The sequence below is a fragment of the Cryptomeria japonica genome, chromosome 3 (assembly GCF_030272615.1).
Source record: "Cryptomeria japonica chromosome 3, Sugi_1.0, whole genome shotgun sequence".
NCBI lineage: Eukaryota > Viridiplantae > Streptophyta > Pinopsida > Cupressales > Cupressaceae > Cryptomeria > Cryptomeria japonica.
Genome location: NC_081407.1, coordinates 916,236,029 through 916,255,557, shown reverse-complemented (window position 1 = coordinate 916,255,557; position 19,529 = coordinate 916,236,029). Strand labels below are relative to the sequence as shown.

Here is a 19,529-nt window from a genome sequence, read left to right as displayed (position 1 = left end):
TCAAGCAAAGTTAAAGAGTAGAACATTATTGTTTGCTAAGATAAATCTAGAGATCTAAGGAAATCCACAATCTAATGCAAACTTGTAGATAGTTGACCAAAAAAAATACTTCTAACATTGAAAAGATTCCTAAATTTTATTCATTTGATTTATATTCTTCAATTATCAAATTAAATTTATTAACTTCCTCATTCAATTTCCAAAACACAATCCAATTTACTATTCTCAACAACCAACTCATGTTATATTTATTAATTAAATTGATTGTATTAATTTGATTGCATTTATTGATTTAATTAGCCTAGGTTAAGACAAAGGAAACTCTTGAAACTATTTTGTTCTTCGGTTATATTTATATACCTAGGTATATCAAGATGGGCGTAAGTTGTTACCATGATTTTATAGTCGAAAACTAGAAGCAGGGCAGCGCTGTGCTGAGATTCAATGGTGATGGATGGCGGGGTTTTTGCATCTATTTCAGCTCCCCAACTAAAGCCCTTATTTGGCAGGCGGCATACACTTGTAAAATCATGTCCCTCTCTTCTCGCTGCATATGATGGCAGACACCGGGCTCTGTTATCTACCACTCCCAAACCCCGTTCGGGTTTTACAAATGGTTTAAGCTTGAAGTTGATAAGAGGAAAAGGCCGAGGGCTAAACGAGATAAAATGTGTGAAGGTCAATAGCCCTCTAGAATGGTATAGGGACGGGGCAGATGGATTGTGGTAAGAAATAATGGTTCCCTTGCTGAGAAAGGCTACTCCATTGGAGGTGTCGAAATGGGCAGCAATGGCAGCTATTTCCATTTGGGCCACCAAGTTCATAGTAAGTGCATTGTTCAATACCTATTTGTGGATGTATGCCAGCTGGTTTTTTGTGGTGTGGCCTCGGCCTGCAGCTTTTGCATTAGGAATTGCCTCTCTCTTCCCTGCCTATAAAAAAGTCCAAGGAAAGGCTACAGAATTGGAGGAAATCTTCCTTTGGGCAGTTGCGCTCACATTTGTTATGGTTGTTCCTTTCGCTCATTTCCATTAATATGTAGAAGGTGGAACTCTAACGCTAGCTCTTGTTTTACTTTGCATTCTTTTTCACTGGCTACTACATTAGGTTATTTAAGTACGGAAATGATCTAAATCGAAAGCAGGCAGATTATTCATTCAAAAAACAGCCTTGGAAAATCATTAGCGCTCCCAGAATTGTCCAAAGTGGTTTTATGTTGGGTGTGGTTGGGGGGCATTTGGCTGCTGTATATGAGACTTCGGGTATTGCAATAGGGGGCTTGCGGTGGGTTGTGCTCTTGCTGGCAATGGCATTACAGTACTATGCAGTATGGTACCTTGACTAGTATTCGGATAAAAGACTTGATCAGCCTTTTGCCGTGGTGATATATGGCCCATATAGATTACTCCGTCATCCCATGTACGCAAGCACTATTCTTTTGTTTGCCGGTTATTGCATGGCCCTTGGTGCCTATAGAAGCTTAGCTTTTATTGCTCTGGTAGATTTCTCGTATTACGAGTTCAAAAGTAGGTTGGAAGAGGAGAGCATGGTGGAGATTTTTGGGGAAGCTTATATAAGTTACAGGAAAAATGTCAAACATAAATTCATTCCTTTTGTGTATTGATATTGAAAAACTGTACTTTATACTGGGCTTATTACCAGAAAAACACTGTAACTGCATGATGGGCTGAGTAAATTGTTAACTCTTACTTGGATATGTGAAGACCTTGCAATCAGACAAGACGGTCGAGATCCCTGCTAGACAGCATTTATGTTAACGGCAATGGATGGATACCTATACAACTCATATCACCGAATTGACTTCAAATGTCATGAGATTGGTTTCTTGATATAGCCTTTGAGGAATTATAATTGTTGGTTCACGTTCCTTTTCCCTTAGGGTTTTCTATTGGTTTATGTTATGGTTTGACTTCAATTTATGTATCACTTTATTGAAAATGCCCTGGGTTCTACGATTATGTACCTTTTTAGCAATGTACTTATCCTCATTTCTATTGGCCATTCTTGGTCACGTTTTAGACATTAATATCTAAGTATTGTAGCCATGCCTGCAACTTTTGGGCAATAGAGCAAAGGATATTCAGATTTAAGGTTTCGATTTCTCGCAAATTCTATCTGCTAACTTCATTTTTAGTTTTGATTTATCAAACATTTTTTCTTTCGTTAGTATTTTTACTATTTAATTTCATGTGCCTGTGGCCTACCTGGTACAAGGGTCCACTTGCCATGTAGATAACAGAGGCCGATAAAAGAATGTCTTACAATCAGTGTTAATTGCGAATCATCACCTTTCCCTTTCTATAGCCTCTGCATGTCACTTGGTAATCACTTTCTACAATGAGTCTAGAAGATAGAAAATTGGAGAGTGTGGAGCTTCATACTCATTTTATTGACTTTTAAAAGTTATTTTGTAGATGAAAAGCGCGATAGAAAAGTTGACTGGAAGAACATACCTGATCAGCACAATACCTAGAAGATCCATACATAGAGAGACTTGAACTGGCAAGCCTTTGAGAGCAGAGAAAATTTACTGTCATAGTTTACAGTGCAACAGCCACTTGGAAAAATGCTTTTAGATCATAATATGCAAAGGCCCTTACTGAACAACCCCTGTTCTGCTACCCCTATGCAAATTTACTGGATACAATAGCAAACATCTTCGGTTTGACCATTATATGAGATTTGTACAAAACAGTAAGGAGTTTAGCAGAGCTTACTGAGCTCTTTCCCTTCGTCTAGTAATGTCCAAGAAGAAACATATTGTATGTACTTTGATCATGTCTCAGATTATAATAGTTTGGCGGGGATAGGCCAACTTAAGATGAACTATTTTTAGTAATTTCTTGTCCTTGATTACTATATTTAGTCTTTCAAAAATTATCTTTTTTATAGTCATCCAAATATTATTGAAAATCAAGAAGTGTTATATTTTGTGGTTGTCTAGATAATAATAATCGATCATTTCTCTCTAGTCATTTGCTCTAAATGTCCGAAAATTCAGCCAAGTCAAGGGCCTTTCTGTAATGGAATTTTTGCCACGGAAAAGTTTAATCATTTATATTGAAAGCACATGAATACAATGGATTTGAAGCTTAGATGTTTGATTTAATACAGAAACCTCTATTATTGACTTCGAATCTTTGAAATCAGATCATATAAAGGCCTTTGTCTGAGTAAATGGTGAGTAGGATCTTTTGGAGTCATCCATACATGGTGAATCCATATATTATCCAAATATCCCATACCTGTATCCCATTGGCGTTACTTCTTCATTGGGTTCCTAAATGCCCACGATAATTGTTCAAGGCAGAGAGAAAGAGGGATCAAGCAAGTTTGCAAATAGCAAATATGGGTGCAGCGATAATGATCTATGTGGTGGTTTTGTTGGGTGTGGCTTGTGCCTCTGATAGATTTTCTGTGACAGGCAGGGTCTACTGCGATAACTGTGCTGCTCGATTCCTGACCAGAATCTCTCCTGCTATTTCTGGTAAGTATTTCTGAACTACATTCTTCACTTTTACTCATTCGGGTGTTTTGTTTTCTACTTTCTGAGCTTCCAAAATATCAGATCTGGCATGGAATGCTGTGATATCTTTTAATGTGGTTTATTGAGACACTTCCATTTTTTTCCATTTTTGTGATCATTGTAAATGGGGGAAAATGTCTGAGATCTTATGGAATTAAGATCCAGATTTTAACCCGACATTCTCAATAGAGTTCCTGCAAAATGCACACAATGCAAAACAAAATCTAAACTTAAAACACACATGCATGCGATAAACTACTCCATTGCACTTCTATCAGCCAAGATCTTGTGTTAAAAAATGATGCTCTCAGAAGCACATGCACAGAAAGCTATGTTGAATGAAGATTTGAAATGATGAACGCAAAATAAGAATGCTAGAATGCTAAAAGTATGCTCCAATGCTAGATTGCCAGATTGTTAAATTGCTCATTAGCATTGATAAAAATGAAAGAATCCTTTTATATAAAGAAGACCTTAGAAAATTGAGGGATAAGATTAAGAGGTGTAAAGATAAATGGTCGGCTAGAATTAAAGGGTAGGTATAGAAAATGATAAAATGATAAAAGGGTAGGTAGAAAAATAATAAAATAATGAAGAGGATAGGTAGAGGAAAATTAAGAGATAAATGACATGTGTCATAGAGTGAAAAAGCTAATGAACTAATTAAATAAATAAAGATCTATTTAATTAATAGAGAAAGTGGGTCAATTAAATAAATAAAATATTTATTTAATTTAGGGAAAAGATAATTTAAATAAATAAAATATTTATTTAAATAGGGAGAGGATAGAAGAAGATAAATGAATTAATTAAATAAATTCTTATTTAGTTAATTAATAGAAGACTTAAGATAAAATAATTAAATAAGCTGAACAAATTTAAATGCCTACAATCATTATAATGGTGTTTTCTTTTGGCAGCTGCGTGGAGCTATTTTTAATTAGAAAATTCATATTTCAGGGCACTGATCCCTTGGATTCAGATGTCATGGAATTTTTTGTGTACCTTTTTTCCCCTTGTGCTTGTCTGTAATCTCTCCTTGCAAAACGATAGTTTCCTGTGAGCTTCTGGCTTTTTGGTTTTCCAGGTTCTATTTAGGGCAAGGTTCTTGAGGGTGAGTAGTTGGTAGTATTTTCGCACTGTTTTTCTGCCTGTGTTTTTTTACTTTATAATGTACTTCTTTGTGGGTGTGACATGTGGGTTACAAGCCAAACAACAGTTTATACTTGGTTTTTCCCCCCTAGACAAGTATCTCAAGGTTGAAAACTGTTTGAAATGCTCTATTGGGTGTCTTTGCTTTGGTGGTAAGGGTGTTTTTCTTGTGTGCCTTCCAACTGTTGTAAGTTTATTTTTTTATATTAACTATCATAAGGTCAAAACATAGCATGAGGGACTGAGTCCCTGTCATCAACCACCACTAATACAAAAAGTCAGAGATGCATAGTAATAAAATTGGCATATATACAATAGATATCAGTGTCACCGGCTATCATAGTGAATCAAAAAGAGAAAACAGCAACATATCAGTCTCTATATGAACTAGAACTCCCCATCAATGGGAGTTAGTCTGACATCAATCTCAAACCACGCTACCCAGCCAGTCTGCCCCTCCATCCATATGAGCTCACGGTCATCCAGGTAAGGATGAACAACTTGCTGCACCACTGGAATATTCTCAATCTGCTGGATCCTGCCTCCTCCCCTGTTTGCATTCATTTCTCTCATAAAATTGTGGAGAGCCATTTCAAAAGGAGTTCTGGTTGCTTCATGACCTGTCCATGTGAATCCATGAGTAACTTCCCACTTGTAGACCTTGGCCACCCCATCTGTCATGAGGTCCTCGAACTTCTTCTTGGATAATTTCATCACTACGGTGACCTGCCAAGAAACATCATGAAGAATGAGTCTCAGTAAGGGATCTGCATATATTATTAAAAACACTGTCATTCCTAAGTTTCCGTATGGCCCAAAGAATGTTGATAGAAAGTACAGACCAAAAAAAATTACAACTCTTATTAAGCTTGACAATATGCCCACAGATAATATCAATGACATCAACATTACATCTCAAAACCACCCCAAACATAGCCCACACTTCTTTGGCAAACAAACAGTCAAAGAAAATCCCTGTGCATCAATCTAATGGGGACATTACTATTTGCAGTTGTAAGTTTTTGCCTTCAAAGACTTGGTGTTTTAGAAAGTTTTTAAGTTGTTCTCAATGATATTGTTAGGTAGGAGTTATGCTATGTATGTTGCTAAGATTAATTAAAACTTTATATCTAATATCTATTAGCCAACTCACCCAAAACCTGAATATCAATTTAAATTTCAGGTAACAAAGCATGATGTTTGCCCTCAATATTGCACAAATAAGTCTGTTGAAACATATTGATCAGCTATGGTGAATTTGCCTGATCATATAATGGAGGAGAATCCCAATATTTCTAGTAATGGCCATTTGATCCTTAAGTATTGTTCTGCATGCAGTCCAATGGATGCCTTCCATTTAAGAAAATTAATATACATGTATAGGCTGTTTGGCTGGAAAGCAAAAGAAACAGCAATTTCCAACTTGAATTGCATTGTGTACCAATGGGGTGCTCGATCTTATTCATGTTAATTTGTGTCAATCATCGTTGAAACCACCAACAGCAGGAGGGGCAACCTGTCCATTTTTCTCAAAGGATCTGAGTTTACTTTCTCAAGTATAATTAAGATCTGTTAAGTTGAAAACATTAGTAGAAAATCATATAAGCAGGCATATTAGAACTCTTAGGTCTGATAACAGGTTGAGTTTACTTACATACAATTATAAGAATACTGTATCAAGGAATATAGAAGCAATCACTAGCTCCTTAAACTCCACAACAAAATGGGCTTCTAGAAAGGGGAACAACACAATTATGGAGATGGCTCATTGCATGTAGTAAGGTTTGCCATTTCCATACTCAGATGAGTAAATTCCTATGGCATTATATCTTCTGAATAGAAGCATATGTAAATCCTTGCAACAAATGTCTGATAAGGAAGCATGGTACAAACAAACATGAAAGGTAAAACATCTCCAAGTCTGTGTTTCTACTGCTTATACTATGGTGCCAGATAATAAATGAAGCAAATTTGATGCTAAGAGTAGGAACTACATATTTGTTGATTGTAGTTAGCAATAAAAACCTCAGACTTATTGATGTCAATAATATTAAAGGGATAGATAGTAGGGGTGTGCATAAGAGACAAATCCATTTTTCTAGTTCTTCCTCAAATAGAATTGATGACCATAACCGCATGTAGTATCCAATCATATGCTTAGCACTAGTTCGATGTTGTTATCACTATCAATATTATACTGATGTCAGGTTCGGGATGGAGGAACATTATCCACTGTGCCCCTCATCTATATCTATGGAAGTTGGGCTGAATCTTTAAACCCATGTTGATTCAAACTAGTCAGTAAATCAGCATTCAAACAGTTCATAGAGAGTTTGATCTATCTAACATCCACTTAATTGAATCTCTGATTTTTTATAATCTTTCTCAATTCTCTTCACAATCAAAATTAGTCTACTAGAAAGCAGTAAAACAAGTACTTTGACATGTCAAGGAGCGCTTGACTTTGGCTTCTTATACAAGCAATCTTCAAAGGTTAGGCTGTCAGGCTACATAGTCTCTAACTGGGTAAATTCTACTGACTCAAGGAGATCCACCACTAGATATGTTTTTTCTCTGAGCTGGAGAGTTATTTCATTGAAAGAAAACTCTTAACTTACAGTTAACTTGTCATCCACTAAAGCAAAGTACAAGGTCTCCATTAGTGCAGGCCATACAGTTGCAACGACTACCCTATGACTTGCAGTTGGATTCAGTAACACTAACCTTACTATATTGCAATATCAGAGTGTTTTGAAGTTGATAAACAATCCTGTACTCATGCCAATAAAGAACATGTTAAGGTCCATTGCCATTGCACTTCATTTTACAACTACTACACTGACTACTTGGCTCTAATGTCTAGACTAAACATTTGTGAGAATGGTGCCAAAAGTGTATTATGCTGAAACATCAAGGGAAAAATATTCTAAGCGTGAACCAGTATATAATATAAACAAAACATATGATAACATCATTCATATCAACATGTGAATGACAAAAAAATATCTAGATATGACATTATTATTTTGCATAACATCTGAAATGAGCAATATCTCAACATGCATGACAAACAATGAGGGAGAATATGAGAGAGTTCCCTCAATTACCAACAAAGATTGTCCCTCATTGTCATTCAGTGATAATTGTAAAACCAAAATACACCCAAACACCAGTAATAAATAAAAGATAAAATAAGTCGTGTACAATATAACACAATGGTTTATAGACCTAAAACATTATATCACATCTTAGTCAAATATATTCAGTAAAGCCATAATGAAACATCTTACAAGAATACGAGAGTCAGACTTATGCTTTGGAGACCAAGTACATCATAATTATACTAATCAAAGGAGACATTCCACCATAACAACCCTGATGTGTTCTTAAATGATGTGATTATGAGTATGTAAATTCTGATATGATGTTTTGTTCTTTTATTTACTGTCATTTTTTTTTGTTTGGTATTACATACCTACAATTATTATGATAAATTTTAAAAATCTAATGATGGATAGATCTTGAAATTTTGCCATACTGAGCTCTGAGAGTACTAAGGAAGACAAATATTTATCTTCCATTGTTGCTCTTGGATGCTCCTGTGCTTGTAAAAAGTGATTCCAATTACTATTCTTCCCAATTTTACATCACCTTATCAAATTTTACTTTTCCAGATTGGTTGCTTTGATTGTCTTTTGAAAAGTGCAGTGTTATTTGACTTTTTTTATCCTAAGTGGATTCCTTTTGTGCTCATGGTATTTTGCATTGAAATTGTTGTTGCATGGTGGAACTTGGATCTTTAATATTCGGGTTATCTTTGCTTTTTTTTAAAATTTCTTCTCGGCATGCCTTGTTAGTTGCTTTGGTAATTAACTCTCACATCCTCAGCAAGCTTAGGTGTAAGGATATGTATAGGGAGTAATGGTGGCATTGGGGAGAGTGGTAAAGATGGGCTTAATGAGAAAGATTTGGCGGATGGAAATCAGATTTCTGTCAAAAAGAAATAATATAAGGCAGTACTCAAAGGTGAAGAGCCAAGTTATTTGCCAGAATCTACTGCATTTCAAACTTGTGATAATGGACCTAGAGAGTTCAGCTACCTCAAAAGTTTGAAAGCCAAAAGAGGGGACTATGCTAAGGCACCTACTTTGCCTAAGATTCTTCGAAGTTTGCATATCCCCCAATTCAGATATACTTCAAGTGGTTAAAAATGAGCAAAATAGACTAAAGAGTATTGCTGTGTTTTTGGTCTATTTAAATGTTAATTTGAATCCTTCTCAGAAGTATTTTAAAAATTGGACTGGAAATGATTGGCGAATGAAGACGGGCATATACATTTCTTTTTGTAGAATGATACAAAGAGATTTATTTGCTGTTTTCTTTAAAATGCACAACATGCAAGATAAAAAGAGTTTTGGAACTTGGGTCAATCCATTTTCAAAGCTGTCCTGTGGTCCTTAAAGTCTAAATCACAAGTGATTTAGCTAATTCTGCAACTAATTGGCTAGAGCTTAAGAATCTTCCTCGTCAATTGTGGAGTTTTATTCTACAGCTCGTTAAATGTTTGGGTGAAGTTTTACAAGCGGAACAAATTAAGATTGTCTTGCCTCACCTTAATGCAAGAGTTCTTATTTCCCTTAAACCTAAGGCTATGATTTCTAAAATATTGTGTGTTCAAATGCAAAGTAACCTGCTAAATTGTGAAGATGAGGTGATGGGGAGACCTGATGCTTGTTTTTTGTGTGAGCAGGGACACCATTGAACAGACTGTCCAGAAAACCCTAAAAAGCCTCTTAGGTATGTAAGGCCCTTTAGATAGTAATGTGATAAATAATATGAAGTTATGAACAATAAAAATTATGCCAACTGTGAATTTTTTTCCTGGTGAGAATAATATTGATAATATGGAGGGAAATATTCTCTCTTGTTGTCCTCTAGACTAGGAAAATCTAGTCTCTCAAGCAGAAAATTTGGTTCACAATCAAGAGGTTTTGGATAATAGTAAAGTGGTTTTCATGGAAGCTAATATTCCTAACAATAATGTTTCTTTGATGGATAAGGACTATATTGATATTCCAGTCGTTGCTGTTAATTAAGTAGACAATAATGACTCTAGGTGATTGTGCAAAATGATGTTCCAAAAAATAAGAATACTCAATAGTTGGCCCTTGAGAGCCTTAGAGCTAAAACTAGTACTGATAAGTTGAAACCAGTCCTCACTAGCCCATCAAATGTTAAATTCGGAACTTGATGGTGCCAACGAGCTTGCTTGTGTTGTCTTTACCAAAAATTATAGAAGGCAGAAAGCCATTCTTGACTATGTAAACCCTCTCTTTCAAGAAGAGTGCAAAGATAAAGAGAAGTTGGATAATGAGAAGGGAAGTGATCTGGGTGAGGATAAGGAGAAGGAAAACAAATTGATCATATGTCTACTTCACAAAAAGAGGCAAGAAAGGAAAAGAGGAGAAATTGCCCAAATTTTTTTGATAGGTTCTATAAGAACTAGAAGCCCTCTTCTTCCCCCCTTCCTCCCCCTGCCCCACCATCCTGTCACTCCCGTAAATGATAATAAATTGCTCTAGTTGGAATGACAAATGATTTGAATCCTCTGAAAGATAATATATTCTCAATTTTTATTGTAACAGTGGGCCTAAGACTTTCTGTCTGCAAGAGACTAAATCTATAGGTTTTCAATTATAGTGTATTTTGGAATTGTCTTTTTTACTACTACCATATGAAAGGAAAGGGTGACTCTGTTGTCTTGATGGAAGCTAAATGGGAACTTTCATTGTAGATAATGGTTCTCCTTTTTGTAATAGATTGGTTTCGATAGTTATTGAAAAGGTGATTTTAAGTTTGGTTTATGTTTTATTTATGCTCCCGACAACTACAGAGAAAGGTGTGACCTAGGGAAATGGACTTGAGTTTCCTTAGATTTTGGGGGATGATTTTAACATAATTGAGTACAAAGAGGATAAAGTGGGTAATAATGAAGTCAATTGGAAAGGAATGAGTTGTATTCTTGGACTAAGCTAAAGGGCTTTTTAATCTTTTTGACCCTCTGGAGAAAAAAAAAATGTGAGAAAGCACATGGTTTACTTGTGCAACAATTAGATTCTTGGTAAAAGAGTCTAATCTAGATTATACAGCTTTTGAAGACAAGGATGATAATAATGTCGTACAAATCTTCCCTTCTACTACGTCTGATAACTTCCATTTTGAAATTTCTATTAGAATCAAGGTTAGTGGGTTAGCTAAGTCTTAACGTGAATTCCTTTTTCAGGCTCAATGCTACCATTCTTAAAGATAAAGACTGCTTGAACCGTATATTTCTTGTGCAAAGACTGCTATTAAGAGGAGGAAAATCTTTTGCAAACTTGGACAAAGCAATTGAGGGCACTTGGTAAAAAGAAAGTCTTGGATAGGAGGAAAGAGGAAGATTAGAAGAAAAACTTTAACTTCTTAGAGTTGCAATTGTAGAATGATGATAAGGTAAATGAGGCTCATGAGCAATTGGTTGAAGTCAAACAAATGTTGAGATGTTGCATAGCTTTAACAACCAAGGGACCAAAGTTAGAGCTAAGATGAACTAGTTGAAGGGAGAAGACAAAGAGACTAAATTTTTTTTTTAATATTTTGAAATCCAAACAGAACAAAGAAAATTTTGGCCCAATTATTATTTAGGTATTTGCTGACTCAGGATGGTGGTAAGATGAAAGATGCCTTTAAATGCTTCTATCATTCTTAATTTTCTTATCAAGAAAATGAGGAGCGTTTTGTTTCTGAGGATTTTTGTAAGATAAAGATTCCAAATAAAATGTAAGAGGGGGATACAAGAGATATCTACAGGGTCTTCTCTAGAGAAGAAATCATTACAACTGTTAGCTCTTTCAAAAATGGTAAGTCCCCTAGGATTGATGTGTTACCTGTTGAACTTTTATAAATCAAATTATTATTGGATTGCTGAAGACTTAGTTGAGATGTATGATAAGGTTTCTAAAAAAAGGTTCTCTAGGTAAGAATATTAATAGAGGGATCATTAAGTTGTTGCCCAAAACAGGTGACAAAACTCTTATTTAAAATTAGAGAGAAACTATCTTTCTTAATAAGGTTTCTTAATGCTCTTGGCTCTTAGAATGGCTAGTATTTTTCCTAAGATTGTATCAATGACTCAAAGCAGTTTTACTAAAGGTAGAATACCCTAGGGAACTTGATTACAAGTTGGGAGGATCTCATTTGGGCAAAACGCTCTAATCAAAAGGTCTGTATGTTGTTAATTTTTGAAAAAGAACATGACAAAGTTGAATGGCCTTTTATTCTTTCTGCCTTGGAGGATTCTTTCTTTCCTTATAAATTCTGCAAATGAATAAAAAATTTGTTAAAAGAGGCCTCAACTCTCATTAATATTAATGGTGATTTGACTGAGCATTCTTTTCTAGAAAATCTTTTTAAAAAAATTGTCCTTTAGTCCCTACCTTACTTGTCATAGCAGTTAATGCCTTGCATTATATTTCGAGAGCCAATCTACTCAATCTTCCTATTAGAGGTTTATGTCTCCCTGATAGCAGTAATTTGTTAAATGCCCAATTCCTTGATGATACTGCGCTAACTTTTAACAATATTATTGAAAACCTCAATATGCTTTGCAAGGCTTCAGGGGCTAAGATTTCTAGTAGTAAATCTGTTATCTTAAGTTGGTATGACTCCCCTCCTGCTCGGTTGAAAGATAAGGAGTGGCAATGGGGGGGACCTAATAAGGTTGCAAGATATCTAGGTATTCCCTTCACTGTTGAGCCCTGTCTGAAAGAGATGTGGGGGTAGATGTTTAAAAAGATTGAGAATAAGAATGTGAAATGGAAGTCCTAGCTGCTTTCTCAAATTTGCAGGGTCCAAATTTTGCCTATTGACTTCATATAGTATTTATTACTCTTTAGCTTAGTCATTTGGGAGTTGTTATGTTGAGAAAATTTGAAACTTTTTGAGATCCTTTTATGGTTTGATGGGAAAGGGAATCAAAGGAGGCTTACCGGTAAGTGGTCATGGTATTGTTCCTAAGGCTCTAGATGGTTTAGGATTAAAAGATGTTATGCTTCAGGCTATAATTTTGGCAGCTACATGGATTATTAAGGCCATTGAAGGCAATGAACCCTGGAAGGTGTTTAGAAACAATATTTCTTTGGCCAAGCCTATAATGGCTAGGGATTGGGCAGCTCTCCTTTCTCATGATCAGTTGCTTGGTAAGTTTATTACCAAACCTTTTATTTCCAATGTCTTTAATGGCATTTGGATGGCATGGGAGAGTACTAAGTATCTATTGAGGGGCATGGTTACCTTTTTAGATCTGAAGGTGTCTTAATTGCTTACAGATTCATCTGGTGGAATTTGGATTGGAAGAATAAACTTCTGGCACTGACTTAGGGTTATTCTACTAAATAATCGGCTTCTAAAGGGTTTAATGTTTTTAATGATATTTGTGTGGATGGGCAGCTTGGGGATTGGAGTAGTCTACAGTCTAACTTGATAGTTCCAAAAGGCTGAGAAGAACCTTTTAAATTTTAAAGAAAGCATTGTATAATGTGAGATGTTTTTGGACAACTTTAAGTGGATGGATGGTACTAGGTTTGGTAAAGTTGATGGTTTTGGACAACTTTAAGTGGATGGGTGGTACTGGGTTTGGTAAAGTTAGTTCAAAGAGCTTGTACATACATCATGCTTGTTGACACAAAGGAAGCTTTTATCAAATTAAAGTCTAATTAGAACCTTGATTGCTCTGTTGAGTGGTGGTCTAAAACTCTTAATTGTGTTTGGTCCAACTCTTAATTGTGATTGGTCCAATGCTCTTGAACCTAAGAAGGCTTGTTTTAGATGGTTATTGTTTCTCAAAAAGCTGGTAATTAACTCTGATCTTCAGCTTTTAGTATCCCTCTTAGAGTTTATAGTTTTTATAATGATGTTGAATCTTTTGAGCACTTGTCTTTTGATTTTATTTCTGCTAGAAACTTATGTTTATCTTTCCTTAGCGATAGGTTGGGCTGGGATTGTAAAGATGGCTTTACATGGCATGAGATATTATTTGGTTATGTTCCTAAATTTGATAAAAGTCTTCTTGTTTTTTGGATGGTTTTAACTTTTAACCAATGAAATTTTATGGCATATCTAGAAAGTGAGAAATGATGAGGTTTTCCAGGACAAAAGGAAATGCCTTACAGAGTCCCAATGTGAGCTAAACCTTTTGTGTATCTTAATACAGGTTTCTATGGTGTTGGAGATTCGCGAAGACAGGTTCTTTATATTGCTTGAAGAACTCACCATTCTGTACAGGGAGGAGGTAAAAAATGCATATTTTTGGCCTCATGTCAAAAAGCAGTTAAATGAACAAGATCTCAAGTTTCAAAATGAATACATGAAAATTCGTATCTAAAGTTATCTGGAGAAACCAGATGTCGAGAGGATTCACATGTTGAGTGGGTAGTATAAAATCTTGAGTCTGCTGACATGGCAGATCCAGTTATTGGCACATATGATTTGGTCATGTAAAACTGCAGCAATAATATCAGAGGCTGCTAGAAATGTCTGTTTGGTTGTTTCCATAATCTACATCTCATAAACTAGTTTTTCTCTATTGGTGATCGGTTTTGGACTTGTAGTCAGGTGTTTTAGCTCTGTTTTGCTTTGGTGACGGTGGCTTTTATGGTTTATTTTGTGCTCTCCTTCTGGTGAGAGCCATTTTCTTCCACCTTATATTGTAACCTGTTTTTATGAATGATTATCAATATCAATAAAAAAATCAATGATACTTTGAGGTGAAGCTTTTCTTTCCAAGGAGGAGCATCTATCATACATTGCTGCTATCCCTTCCTAGCATAGCATATGTATCTGTATATGTATACGTGTATCTGATTATCATTTATAATAAAGTTATATCTGAAAAGACAGCTCAAATAGGTATCTCCTTTAGGATTATACCATTTGGACAATAGATTATAGAATATATTTCATATTCAATCTTAAGAATTTTGCATATACTGGCTTACATATAGCTGTTAACATACACCTTAAGATAGGGCTTGAGATCAACCTCAAAGCACTCACTCTATATCTTGGTGTGAAACCTCAGTATCAGCATTCGAGCACATGCTGGTATCTATATTTAATTAAGGTGGTTACGTCCACCTTCCAATATAATATATCCTATGTTACTGTTTCGGAAGAAAAAAGCAAAAAAACTTGGGTATGAGTGCGGGTACGTCCACACACACACACACACATATATGTTCAGACATCAAAATTATATATGTTCAAACATAAAAATATGAAACATACAATGTAACTTTCCCATACAATGATACATAAATAATAACAAATAAATGACACAGTTGTTTTTTAATTGTTTTTTAGACTTTTATGACCCATGGGTCCCGTTTTTGGGAACCCACAGGCCTTGGTTCTCCCAGGTCCACCTGGGTTCTCCCTGGGTTCCACTCAGGTCTTGCCCAGGTGGAACCCAGGGAGAACCAAGATGCGGACCCAACGTTTTTCCCCAAGAACCGGTATCTCAGAATATATCTACCATTAGGTCAAAACGTGCGATGTGATATATGCTTCAAGTAAGGCTTTAAGATCAATATTCAACCAGTCTTTAAGGCTCCCAGCTGCTTATACTTATTTGGGGATGAGTACAGGTGATAAGAGGGTTTGGAATTTGTAAGCCGTATTATCTAAATTAAATTGCAATTAGTATAATGGTTGCACACTGACAAGTATGTTTGTCGATGGTCACTAACTTTAATAAGCTTCAACAATGCTATTTTTTAAAAATGTAATAATCTGTAACATTGGTATCAAAATAGGAAGAAACAATGGTAACCAAACGTAGAAAAATATACAAGGATGTTACAATTTGAGTGAATGATGCAAGTCATGGAGAGACAATGCTTCCATGAACAACCACTTGGAAGGCATGCACAAGAGATCTATAAAATCTACATATCCAACCTTGTATGCTGTTAAGATAGTGTTGATGTGTCTTTTGTACATGACCAAACACATAATAAAATACTTAAAGGTACCTTATCCTCTCTTGAACAAAGTTTCCTGACTATTGAAGATCTCGCCGAAGGATCAGTCAGAGTAACTCCAAGGTTTTGATATGTAGGTTCTCTACGTGTGGATAAGCTCTTTGCGGTACGATGTGATTTTGGTGGAATCACAAGGGGACTTACTTTTGACGACCGTTTGATTTGTTTTGGATATTACTGGAATGTAGAATTTCACTAGCCGTTGATTTTGAAAAAAAGGAAAAAGGATAAGGGTTGGAACAGGATCTATTTCTAACACTAAGAACATAAAAGCAACGAATGACCTTTGATGAAATTCTAACTAAGTCTTGCTTTGACATCCTAGGATCATCTCCACAAGATTAGTGCGATCCTCTGAGGAAAGCTTTATAATGTTTAGATCACCGCTACAAGCATGGACACCGTCAGGTTGATGCACATCAATGAAGAAGTGATAATTGAAGTTAAGCTTAAGCTGAATGATTCCAGTTAACTATGCAAGACAAGTCTGCAATCAACAAACCGCTAGTAGTATGGATATATGAATTTCACCATTGATCATACAAATTTGTTCCATTCACCTAATAACATGAAATCAAATTTGAGAAGTATAGAGACCATGCAAATTGTTGTATCGACCCATATAATTCACCATTTCTTCAATGAAGTTTACAAGTCTTTTGCAACAATATCTTGGCAACAATCTTTGCCTTCTCTTTCTACTCTACTGTAACCATTTCCTACTCTCTGACTATTCACTATTAACCTTTACAAATGAGGAGCTAAGGCTTTATATAGAGAACCCTTTACAAACAAATGACTCTGATTGACTTAGAATCAATGGCTAGGATTACAAGATAGAAACCCTAATTAGGGTTTGTTACAACAAACTTCCTTAGCCAATTAGAAAATTACATTCTCTGAGCAAGGACCAATAGGAAGCAGGGGTAGGTACACTGAAGTTTGTGCTACCTCCGATGAGTTAGGTACATTGAATCTGGACATGCTGAGGTGGACCAATTTGACTGGAGGAGCAGTGACTGGGATGCCACCTTGTCTGACGTCTGTGTCTTGGTTGATCTCTTTTCTGTCTCAATTTGATGAATGATGTACCTCTTTTACTCCCAAGTGCTTGATGAGGCTTTCTTATCGTCAAGTTTTCCTTCTCCGGTAGCATACCTTGCCTTGAAGTGCTGGCGAAGCCTTTCTTTGTCATCTTGTGGTTCCTTAGTGTGGCAAAGTGAAGGTTATGGAGGTAGATGGCAACTCCTAGAACACATGTAGTCCACCTTTATGCCTTTGGAATGTCCTTGATGATGATGGACTAGAACAGGTCGTCCTTGTTTTGGTTTGATCCTCCTCCATTTGCAAAACAAACCAAAAGATGATTAAGGACACATGATATATTTATCCCGATTATAGCATTTCTTACCTTAAATCATCAACAAAAAGGCATTAGAATGAAATTCGCTCAAGACCCTCCCCAGGGACAGGGCCTATAAGAATTTCGCTCTGGACCCTTTGGAAGGGTCAGGAGTGAAATTTGCATTTTGGCTTAAATTTCATCATCTCCTTGCCTTGAACTTCCCTTGACCTTTGAATTGCTTTCTCTTGAAGACATCGTTGATTTGACCTCCTAAAAGACCAAAAGAGAGGATTTAGCTTTGTACCTTGGCCAAGGACAAGACCTATAAGGAACTTTGCTCTGGACCCTTTGGAAGGGTCAGGAGCGAAATTTGCATTTTAGGATAAAATCTTCACATTTTGTGACCACAACTTGCTCAAATGCATGTCTAAGGATGCCTTTAATCTCAATCAACACTAGGCTTGATGCGAAATTGGAGCAAAATAGAGGTTTTAAGAATTTTGCTCCTGACCCTTCCAAAGGGTCAGGAGCGAAATTCACATTCTAGGACAAATTCTATCATTTCTCTACTCCAAAATGCCTTCCAAGGAAAGCATACACTAGTCTTCTCTCCACCAAGGCCTGGGAATCCATCTCTTGACCTTCATCATGAGCAAATTAGGTGAAATTGAGAATTTCGCTCTGGACCCTTTGGAAGGGTGAAGAGCGAAATTCTTGACTTGCTTGTTTTCCTTCACCAAGGTCTATCCTTTTCACTCTCTATACCTGGACTCTCATCTTTGGATCCCTCTCCCATACATTTAACACTTGCTTGACCCTCAAAATGGCTAGAAAGGAGAACTTTGCTAAAAATCATGGCCAGGGACAGGACCTATTTAGGATTTCGCCCTGGACCCTTTGGAAGGGTCAGGAGTGAAATCCTTGTCCTAGCTCAAAATCTTGGCCATTGGTGGCCACAATCCATTCCAAGGCATGCCTAGGGGTCCTTCCAAGCTCAATCTACCTTGATCCACACTTAGCTTGACACAAAAATGAAAGGAAAAGGTGGATTTTAGGAATTTCGCTCTGGACCCTTTGGAAGGGTCAGGAGCAAAATTCACCTTCTTGAGATTATTTCATCATTTTTCCACTTCAATTCACCTCAAAAGGGAAAGGGCATATCAATCTATTCCTATCTAGGCCATAAAAACCAAGAACTCGACTTGTTTTGAAAGGGAAATAGGTGCTCTTAAGAATTTCGCTCTGGACCCTTTGGAAGGGTCAGGAGTGAAATTCTCCTTCTAGGCCAAAATCCTTCACATTTGGTGATCACTAGCAACTCAAAGACATGCTTAAGGACATCTCCAATCCTAATTCACCCTAACCCACACTTGACTTGGCACAAAATTGAGAAAAAAGGGAGGTTTTGGGGAATTTCGCTCTAGACCCTCTGGAAGGGTCAAGAGCGAAATCCACATTCTAGGCTTAACTCTTCATCTTTTCAACTCCAATCTTCCTTGCAAGGCAAAAATACACCACTCTACTTGCACCTACGCCATAGGAACCACTGTCTTGACCTCATCTAAGAAGAAAATAGGAGTTTCCAAGAATTTTGCTCTGGACCCTTTGGAAGGGTCAGGAGCAAAATTTCTATTTCACTTTGAGTCACTCCCTAAGGAAAAATCATGTCAATCCACCTTCCAACATGCCTTAGAAACTAAGAACTTGGCCAAAACAAGGAAGAAAATGAGGTCTATGGGGATTTTCGCTCTGGACCCTTTGGAAGGGCCAGGAGCGAAATCCACATTCTTGGTTGGTTTTCCACTTCCTTCATCCAATTCTCCTTCAAAATTGATCAAATTCAAGCTCCTTTCTCCACATTTAAGTGAATCCACCATCAAAGTAGCTCAAGACAAGGTCGTTTTCATCATTTTAGGCAAGATAGGGGTTCAAACTGAGGATTTTGCTCTGGACCCTTTGGAAGGGTCAGGAGCGAAACTCTTCTTTTGGGTTGATTTCTACCACTTCATCGCCTCAAACCTCTTCTCAAAGGTAAATATGCATCAAAGCCTCCTCAACCATGCCTCAAAAATCCAAAACTTGGCCATATCAAAGAGCAAAATAGAGGAAAAGTGAATTTTGCTCTGGACCCTTTGGAAGGGTCAGGAGCGAAATTCTCATTTTAGGCTCATTTTCACTTTTTTCCTCCCTTATTTGGCTTGGATATAACTCATTAGGCCTCTCCTGATCATCCTCCAGTCCAATTTAGCATTCACTTCAAGGTTTTGTGAAGAAAAAAGGTGTCTTCTAAGAATTTCGCTCTGGACCCTTTGGAAGGGTCAGGAGCGAAATTCTTGTCTTGGATAAAATCCACACTTTCCAATTCCTTCTATCACTTCCTAGGGCTAGAACATATCAATTTACCCTT

General features: G+C 36.5%; 1 long non-coding RNA gene across 1 annotated transcript; it reads left to right on the top strand.

Moving 5' to 3' along the window:
- Nucleotides 1–359: 359 nt before the first annotated feature.
- Nucleotides 360–14,499, top strand: LOC131074645 (uncharacterized). The gene is made up of 3 exons (XR_009113097.1): nucleotides 360–825; nucleotides 3,172–3,508; nucleotides 13,950–14,499. It is a non-coding gene; the product is annotated as an uncharacterized LOC131074645 (long non-coding RNA).
- Nucleotides 14,500–19,529: the final 5,030 nt, after the last annotated feature.